We start from the raw sequence: 10,279 nt of genomic DNA on the forward strand, positions 1-10,279 counted from the left end.
GCTCTCAAATGCTGAACCTGTCTCACTCTCATTTACAGCAGGAAAGGGATTAGCACCTAGGTGATAATAGATAATTCTTCTATTTAGGAATAAAAATAGCTTCAAAGTTTGGCCCCTTATTACAAGAGCTACAATACAGATAAAATTCCTTTCAAAATAGATAAAATTATTTCTTCAAGGCTGTTCAAATTAGGAACTCTAACCCGAATGCTTTCCTCTTCAAACTATGAATAGCAGATTCAAAGACAAAGCTACTACAATCCTTTGGAAAAAGAATCAAAATATTGCAACTTTAAATTGCCTGATAATCAACACACAACCCTTCTGAAAGGTTATGTTGATTTTGTTTTAAATAAGGAAGCACCTAAGTGGCTATGATTTTGGATTGAATTTAGTCAGCATTTGTCCTGAAAAAAAATTTACATGAAGAAAATTTCCCTCCTTGCAACTTTCTATGCAATATAACTCATGCTATATCTTAATAATATAGCAAAATACACCCCATGAATCACTGGAAGCACTGCTCCATTTATACCTAATGTAAATTACAACCAGAAGTGGATTTAGCACCTTTTAGAATTACAGGTGTAAACAGGAAGAAGTCATTGTAAGGTCAAGATTTTTTAATCTTTCAGAATACAGCAAATTAATTATTTGGTTTATTTTTTTTCTCCCAGCAAATTCAAAAGTAAACCTCCTTGTCAAGAAAATGAATGCTTAGCATTTATACAAGACTTCATAAATTGATACAAAGCATGTGTAAGCATGTCAGTCCTTCTACAACCCTGTTCTCAGGATATTGAAAGACCCCAAGATTGGGCCATTGATGTGATTCAATGGAATGACCTTATCCAATGCCAAAGACTAGCTATCCTTTTTCTCCTCTGGGTTTCCCGAGCTATGTATGTACTGACTTCTCTGGGACAAGATGTGCTCCACACTCAGCACAATGGAACCTCATGGTAAGGAAAAGAAATCAAAGTGCTGATATTTGTGGAGCCACTTTGGTCTTACACCAGCACACCTAAACTCAGAGCTGTCCTTCCATCCACAGCGAGCTCTACCTCTGGCGCTGCAAGGACTCCACAAACATACACTACATCCAGCTGCATGTTTCCTGACAATTCTTAGGTGTAGCCATGCTGAGCAGACAGAAAGGTGCCTGAAGGAACACTTCTGTCTTGAGTGTGGCCTGCAGGGGCAGGTACACTTCCATGAATCCTCAAAGCAGAAAATAAGCACTCACAAAGTCTTAGAGGGGAGAGGAAATGAACTTTCTACAAGGGACCTGGTGCTCTGCAGGTGCTTTTGCAAATATAAAAAGTGAAGGGAACATGCATTCCTCAGTGGTGAGTACTCTATGTTAAGTGTGAAAAGCAAGCAAAGAGGCAAATCCCAGCTTTACTTCAGCAGCCACATTGGGGAAAGACCCAACAGTGCAGCTCCCACTTCTGTAAGCAGTCCCATGGCAGGAAAGGGACCCCTCACACTGCTCACTGCAGCAGCTGGCTCTGATGGAGCACTGGTGTGTGAGCACGTCTTGTGTCTGTGGTCTCTGACATGTCTCATTGGCTCCTCACCACACAGGCTTCACCTTTAGCAAACTAAAACTCCAAACCAACAATCAAAACCATAAAACCCTAATCCATTTTAAAACCTAAATTGAAGTGAAGCTCCTAAAATGGGTCCTAGATTCAACAACCCAAGACACATAAAGATAAAAATAATAAATAAATTAATAAAGGAAAAGAAGGTTGCAGCCTGAAAAACACAGAAAACTACTATAGTCCTTAAAATACCTGACAGGAGAATTTGCACATTAAAAACATGTTAGGAATGGTATCATCATATATGTCTCATCAGTCTTTTGGGGTTTAAGCTGGAAGCTGCAGCTGCAGCTGCAGCTATAGTACAGCTGCATTTCTAATTGCACCAGAGGGTCTAACCTAAAGGAACCAAGACTCTTGTATCCATGGAAGTCATGGAATATAGGGCAACAACCAAAGAAGAGATGAATAAAGACACCTTTGTAAAAGGATTTAACATTTAGCTTCATTTTAAACCAAAGCTAATATATATATATATATATATACAGGCTTGTAGCTTCATGTACAAATGTGCTAAATATGGTTAAACATGCAACAGGAAGACTGTTGAACATGGAAAGAAGGTAATCTGTATTGTATTACCAATCTTCAAATACTTTAAGAAAACTGCTAGAATTCTACAAACTCATTTTAATTAAAAGCATTCAATATCTCAGCAAGCAGCTGATAATTAGCTTTATTATTGTAATTTAATATGCTACACTTCACAATCTCTGTGAATGACTCTACTTTAGAACCATTTTAATTCTATTTTTAATTTCCGCCTCATCACACAGCTCAATGTAAATAATAACTACCAAGGTGAGGGGTGGTCCTTTCTGAAAACTGAGTCGTAATGAGCACTTCCATGTCCTTCCATTTTTTTTCAAAAAAATCAAAACAAATACCTCCAGGTCCTTTAAAGGACTGCAATAAAACAGAAAAAAGGTTAAAACTAAGTGGATCAATTTCTTTCCCTCTGCACTAATTCTGTATTTAGCATTTTCTACATAGTCAAGGGAGATGTTTAGTTTATTCAGTCATTTCTCTATTCCTGCCTAGTGTAAATGCTGGTTAACTACACGAATTGACAATACAATTATGAGCATACAGTGAAATTTCAATGGAGAGCTCCTGTCTGCAAAATGAAGGAAGCACTGTAATTCAACACACAAGATTAAGAAAAGAACTCTGCTAACAGTGCAGATGTGAAACATTTAAATGTCTGGCACATGTAAAATTAATTTCTGTATAAGGGAACAATTGTAAGGGTGTAAAAAAAAGTTGTTTCAAAGATCCTACATAATTCTCAGTTCTTTGGGAATTCTTTTTTCAAATCACTGACAAATGATAAAAAGTGCATCTTGTATCATATATGTGTTTTCTCTATGTGCTCCTCCTAGCATTTTCTCTGCTTGAGCTATATTTATGTAACAATTCATTGCTAAAGGAGATAATAAAAAATCCATTCTTTTATTGACTTTGTGTGCAAATTACTGGACTTGATATCACTGCAAATATGAAAAAGGTTCTTCCTTCAAGTTTTTGAATTGCAATCAGAGTAATTATAAATTGTTTCCACAATATGAGAAAAATATGAAGGTAATTTTCCTAATTAAGGGCAAGTTTTATTCACTCATTAAACCCTGTCACCTTTATTCACTAAAAATCAAGCGGAAAAGTGGAATAAATTCACCAGGACAAAGAAAACGCACACCCTTCCATCTTATAAATAAACCGACTATAAAAGGTGAGGGGTGTAAATTAAAGCACTCAATCTAAGAACACAGCATATTCTCAAGTGGCCAAATGGAGCTCTTGGATATTCTTCCAGAGCTCTCACTCAAGGGGAGGCAAACAGCAGAAGAAGAACTGTACTTTTTGTATATATCTATTTATCTGATTTTAAAAGCGTAGGATGTCCTCACCACAGTGTATCTAAATATGCAATAGAGAGAACATAAAAGCACCTCTTTATGTCGAGAATTGTTATTGCCAAGTATACTCTACAATGTATCAGTAGTTAATTTGTCCGAATTATAGAAGGTTTCAGTAATTCTGCTTCATGATCACAGAGTTGTTTCCTAATTTCCCTCCAAACTGCTCAGGCTGTTACAGATTATTAAAGGACATTACCAGCCTGAATAAGCATATTAGAGATTGGTGTGATTTTTTTTTTACCCTTAAATAACTCCTAAAATTAAAGCAAATTAGCAAGTTCCTCCATATCACATATTTTAGTTAACTCACTCTGCTTTTGCAAATATTTTGGGTCCAATCCACTATGGCCAATTCCAGCTTTATACTGCAATTGCTCTGCTGTTTTCAGTGAGTTGAAACAAGCAGAAAAATGAAGCAATTCAGTGGGGAATCTGATCTGTCTTACAGAGCAAGTTTCTCTTTCACTGAGAAACCTAGAGCAAGTGGGATCAGAAGAAGAAATGTAAATCTTTCACATGAAATAAGCAAAATAAGCAAGAGAAGTGGACAGTTCCCATGGCTTAAAAAATACGATGATTCCAGTGTGACTCCTCGTCCAAACCTGCAGTCTGAATGGCTTTTGGAAGCATTTACCCAGGAAGCATGAGTGTGCCATGTAGTTCCCAAACCTGCATGGTTCTATCCCCAAGAATTTGCAATAGTACAAACAAAGCTGAGAACATGCAAGTGTCTTTTCAGAACTAGGACCTACTTTTGCAGCTACCACAGCGTTGGTGGTAAACTGCTTAGTGCAAAACCCCCTGCTCTCTCCTTGTTCACCGCCTTAAAGCATGGAGGAAGCTGTGTTCTGAAGGAGAAGGGTGAGGCAGAAATTGTGGGGGTTTTAATAAAGATGCATTGCAACACACCTTAAGGGGTAAACATAATTCTGTTTAAATTTAGGGAGCAAACAAAATTTTGTTGAGTTGTAGGTAGGTTTATGTACAGATTGATAAAGAGACAACAAGCCAGAGTTGACTTTGGAAGAAGGGAGTTTTCCAGCTGAAGTCAGTCCACTTTGCTGGATAGCCATTGGAGAGAGAAAACTCCTGCAGCGACTTTGGATGAGTGGAAGATATTTAAAGTAGCCTACTGTTTAAAAAAATGCCATAAAGCTGACAAGACAGAGGCTGTCTGCCTTGCCTCATATGGCATTCACACTCATCTCTCAACGCTTTTCCACTCCAGTGTCGGGTGGGGGGGGGAGCAAAAAAAATCTTTGGATTACAGAAATAATACTAGTGAAGAATAGGTCTCTCCTCTTTTGACTCTTGCATTGAGTTGCAAGCATTTTAAAAGGCTTCCATAGAATTATAGTCCCAGAAAACACTGATGAGAGTCCTTATCTTCAACTTCTCAACTGGCATAATGTATTCCCAGTGTTCTTTCTTTCTAAGTAATTTTATACTTGCTAGAAAAGTGATGTTTGTCACTTGGGAGGGGAATTCCAGGGGAGCCAGCAGTGCATCCTGCTTTACTCTCACAAGGATGACAACATTTTCCAAAGATTCCATTATTGCTACACTAAATTCTACTATTTTACTATGATTTCTTTTTTGGTCTAATTCTATTACTTTTAATAATAGTAGAAAGTAATGACTGATCAAAATGTAATGAAGTACATATGTGAATCTTGACCAAAAACAAAAATTACTATGGATCCAGCTTTTCTTGCACATAAAACAGGAGAAAAAAAATCCCACAAGCCTGCTATGGAAGTTTTTCCTGACAAAGAGCCACACAATTAGGCTGTGATCCATGACTTTCGATATCTTCTGGACTTTTTAAGAGAACATTGCCAAAAATGATCTGCCAGAACAGCATACAATTCATTATGCCGTTGTTTTTTTGTTGCTGAAAATACAGACTGGACCCATTTCCTTTTTTTCTGCAAAATTGTGGTGTTAGTATAAGAAGTACCTTAGCTCAAATAAAATATGTCTGGAAATGTTTTTGGCTTCATTTTGGAGTTATCCAATTTTAATGATGAGAAAGAAGTTTTGCATTGCTGTAAAACTCCATGGATTGGTTATCCAGTTACATTTCTGCATTGCTATGCAGTGGAAGCGGCAAGCAGACCAGGTTTTTGGTATTAAGATCCACAAGGGAAAGGAAAACTGCTACAGTAATGCTGAGATGGAGACTATTGCATTTTTAAATGGCACTCTTGCAACACAAATGACAAAGATGTTGTTCATGTTTATAAAAGAGAGCAAGCAACCAGGTCATTTCTGGAGGGAGTAGTGGCAGCGGGGAGCGGGGGTGGAAAGTCTGAGGTATATGACAAGCTTATCTCTCTAAGGCAATTCAGGAGTTTGGGACCTTCCACCTGCCACACCAAGGTGCTTCTCTCACTTATGGTTAAGTAGCCACCCTGAGAAATACTCAGCTGGGATAAAGGATGCATATAGGATCAGTGCCTAAGCTTCTCCAGTTACTGGGAGCATGAAGGGCAGAGTCCTCTGCCCTGTCTTCCCATCATACGTTGGCCCAGAGACATTAGTGACTCTCTTCAAATACTAGGGTCCATCACTCCTTCCTGACTGAATCAGGACAGTCAGTACAGTTTCATACTATGCTTCTGTGTTTCTGTCATTTCCCCTGCAAGCCATACCCAGTAGGTAGAGGACTCTTGCAAGGATCAGTGCATTAGATTTGAAGTCCTAAATGCTGGGGGCGTCCAGCATTGGACTTCCATTTACTTTAGTCTGGTCAGTCTCCTCACTCAGTAGTAAACCTGATTTCTCCTTGGCTTTTATCTAAATTTACCACATAATTAGAGATAAAATTTCTATTAATATTTTTGCATAAACTTGTAGTATATAATGTTCTCAGTTTCATGAATTTTACTCAAAAAAAAAAAAAAAAAAAAAAACAAAACCAAAAAAAACCACCAAACCCAAACCCAAAGAAAAATAAGAAAAAGAGCACATGAGTAGTCACCAATACTAAGATTTGTGAGAAAATCTTTAAGGTTGGAAGCAACTCTGATTAGAATAGAATAGAATAAGGGATAATAGAAACATGAACTACATAAAGTGCAGAGTTCTGCAGTATTTTGGACACTTCCCCCCTGCAGTTCTGCTACAGACAGCTATCATAAGGACGTGAACTGTTTTAAGAGTCTTTGGTCTTGCACATGATCTGTACTTGGTTTCTCATGTCTTCAGGCTTCAGTTTCAAAGGCTTTGACAAAGAAGTAAGGCATACAGCCATGTAACTAAAACTTGGTAGAGTTTTGCTAAGGATTGAGGGGGTGGGCACATAAGGCACTCTAAGCAGTATATCTTGTGGTTTTTATTCAGTTTTCTCACCAACATGAGTTAAAATCAAAGCAGACCATGCCAATGTTAGAAAGAAGTCTATGCATGGGAGCAATGAAACTTTTTAGAAAGGAGACACAGTATCAACTACTGTATCAGCCCTTGTATTAATCCATGAACGGGGAATTTTCATGGTAACATAGTCAAATCCATTAGCACTTTTTGGACTTACATTTTCCCTCAGTAACAAAGAGAACAAAGAATAAACAAAGTTACCTAAGTGCAAAAATTTTGCTTGGAAAATTCAGAAGCTAAAGCCATTGCATCCTTCATTTTTCTATTTCACTATGGCTGCAAACACCTTAAACTACGCAATTCACTAGCAAGATGAGAAAGCAGTGCCACAAGCCACTCAGAACATGCCCCTGCTTAGCTGATTCAAATAAAGTATTTCCAAGTATTTGAAAGAAATTTTAGTACTTACTTCTAAATGCAACATATCAATATGCTTTTTCTTTACATTTCAATGACAATTTATAACATTTAACAGCGAGTCATACTCCATGGTACTGCAGAGTGCGTGTGAGTTACAACTGATGTGAGCAGTCAACTGAAACTAACAAAGCGTGTCTTTTAAAGGATTTGGACCTTACAATGCATTACAGCTTCGAATTTTAAAACGAAACTATTACAGTCTAGAAAATGGGTTATTAATGTGAATGCACAAAATATAACCAGAATTATATTCCTGGTTTATTTAATTTGGGTAAGGTTTGGACATCTGGACAGTAAATGCATATCGATGTAACCTTGGTAGCATCCAGATATCGGAAAGAAAAGTACGTAGTCAAGAAGGTCTAAATCCTAACTTCTAACCTCCACACAAAGTCCTTGAAAACACTTCTTGCACTAAGATTAAATGAAAGGGGATAAAAGAAGAAGAAAAAAAAAAGCAGGAAAGGAAAAAGATAGAAAAAGTAAAAAGAAATAACATTATATTCTTCTACAACAATTTCAATACTCTAAGTCAGTGGCCATACAGGTCTAAAAATTCTTGCATTCCACAAAACACTTTTTGAGATAATTTGCAATCACACTACAAAATTTTCTGATACAGTACTATTAACTTTTAACAATCTTGGAAGCAGAATGCTTTGCACTATGTCTGGCAGTGTTACCATACCTTCTAAACCAAGGTAGAAAAGCAATCCAAGAAGTAATCAGGTTTCTTGAAGCACAAAATTAAAAGTTTCCTTAGAACCGACTGCTGCAGTGGGAACTCATCTCTTCACACACAGTTTCTAAGTGCATCTTCTTTAGCAACGACAGCAGAGAGAAACTGTCCCTTCACAGAGAGGGTAACTTTGCGGAGCAGGGTGAAAAAAACCCTCCAGCTGTGACAGGCTGTATGGCAAGGAGGAAAACTTCTGGTGCCACCGCTATTCGGAAGTCAGCAACTTCTCTAATGCCGTTCCCCTCAAGCGCACTGGGGCTGATAATTTTACAATTTCCTAATAGTTTTTACTACCTCCGTACCTGCCTCCCCTCTGCAAACTACTGGCGCAAGCACTCGGAACGCGGGCTTTGACTGAACCTAAGTGCTGTGGCTGACTCGAGGAGAACACAGACCAATCCGCATTTGAATCAATGAACACCCCTTCTCGGCCAGCTCCTCATGGCTACTCATCTCTGAAATTTTAAGGAAGCACTCTAAAACGCCTGGATTACACCCGAGCTGTATGTTCGGTTCAATGTTTTCAAATTGAAAAAAGAAGAAAAAAACGTGGGACAGGGAGAAGGGGGAGAAAGACATGGGATGGGATTGTATGGGGTGACCGGGCTCCGCAGTCTCCACTTAACGCGCCCGGCAACTTCTCCGCGGTAGCACCGGCTCCGCGGCCCCTCCTCGCCCGCGCACCGCCCGCGCCTGGCTCACCCCGGGGGCTGGAGCTGGTGCCCGCCCGGGACCCCCCGCCCCGCGGTACCTGTTATGCCGGGGCCGGGGCGGGCGGCAGCTGTGGCGGCGGCTGGCGCCGCTCNCGCGGCCGCCGCCCGCTCCGCACCCGCGCGCGCCCCCGCCCCACCTCTGCTTGGGACGGCGGCGGGCGAGCGGCGGCCCTCGGGACGGAGGGACATTTACCTGCTTTACCTGTTCCCGGGGCGCCCCGCCGGCTGCGCACAGCTGGAAGCGCGGGAGAGGGGCCGGGCTCCGCGCGGCCCCACGGAGGCTCCCGGGACCGGACTCATGCGGGGCCGGGACTCGGGTGTCCCCGCACGGCAGGCAGCTACCAGGCACAGCGACAGGGCGGAGAGTCACAGGCCGTCAGCTGCAGACATCCACCTCCCGAGCAAAGGGGGCAGATCATCCTTCTTTACTTCAACTTAGTCTTTCGCATCCCGTCCAAAACGCGTCCCGCGCTTTTGGTGCACTTGAATTTAACCGCCGGACCAGAACTTAAATAACTTACTTAAAATAGGTGGCAGAGACAGTAGCCGAAACCCAGACCTTACTCTTCAGTCCGGAGGGCACGTCAAACCTGATGGAAATTATTCATTCTTAAGAATTAAGCACATTTACACTCTGAGGAGATGAGGATCTAATTTTTTGCTGTGCCTCAGTTGTTCATCCTCAAGATGTGGATAACAAATACTTCCTTTCTCACATCCTACCTTTATCTTTGCTCTCATATGACAAAAGTTTAAACATAGCTTTATGCATGTGTATAAACTCATGGATTTAAAAAAAAAAAAAAAAGTTAAGCAATTATGCATTGGAAAGATCAAGAGCTTAAAATGCAAGCTTTTTGAAACAGAAACTGTTTACTACTTCCTAAAAGTTTGTACATAGAACAAAAGTAGGTCTCCAAGGGTAAGCTGGACTTTTTTTAGAACAGAAATGGTAAAACTGTAGCTGGGGATTTATTTTAGGCACTCCTTCCCTCAGAGAAGCTCTGCAGATGTGTCTGCTTTGTGCTTCACTAACTGGGATAGTGTCTGGGTATGTGTGAGATGAGCCACTGGTGAGACCTGGCGCTTCTCAATTTTTTTGATTTTTCAAACTGTATCTCTAAAGAGATGCAGAACTCTCCTTTTATTGTAACTTATAAGTAGACTTTATGGTTCTGATAGGGCTGAAACTCAGGGGCAAATTCTCATATTTATTCCAGAAGAACCCCATGTCTTCCAGCAGGTTTGCATACAGGAAATCAAGAGCATTTGATAGTAGAACACCTGGCACTCCCAGGTAGTAAAAAGAAAGAAAGAGATTTACAAAAGGTCCAGAAAAAGGTGCCACCATGTGCCTTGCAGTTAGTACTTTTCTCCAGCAAATCACAAAGAGCTTATCCTCAGCAGGACTGGGAATACAGGCAGGAAGACCTTCACCAGACACCTTCAAAAGCAGAAGCTGGTTAACTCAAGGGAACTCAGCAACTTTCCACAGATATGTGC

General features: G+C 40.2%; 1 protein-coding gene across 4 annotated transcripts in view; it reads right to left on the reverse strand.

The window, feature by feature from the left end:
• The window catches only part of IKZF1 (IKAROS family zinc finger 1), a 68,169-nt gene extending 59,294 nt beyond the window's left edge, over window positions 1-8,875 (reverse strand). For 3 of the 4 annotated variants that reach the window (XM_041475991.1, XM_041475989.1, XM_041475990.1), the window contains exon 1: window positions 8,013-8,481. The gene's annotated coding sequence lies outside the window, so the exon portion shown is untranslated. Of the gene's footprint in view, window positions 1-8,012; window positions 8,482-8,814 lie in introns of those variants that run through there. The other variant, XM_041475988.1, reaches the window with a different exon arrangement.
• Between the last annotated feature and the right edge of the window lie 1,404 nt (window positions 8,876-10,279).

The sequence above is a fragment of the Pyrgilauda ruficollis genome, unplaced genomic scaffold (assembly GCF_017590135.1).
Source record: "Pyrgilauda ruficollis isolate IOZ18807 unplaced genomic scaffold, ASM1759013v1 scaffold37, whole genome shotgun sequence".
Lineage (NCBI taxonomy): Eukaryota > Metazoa > Chordata > Aves > Passeriformes > Passeridae > Pyrgilauda > Pyrgilauda ruficollis.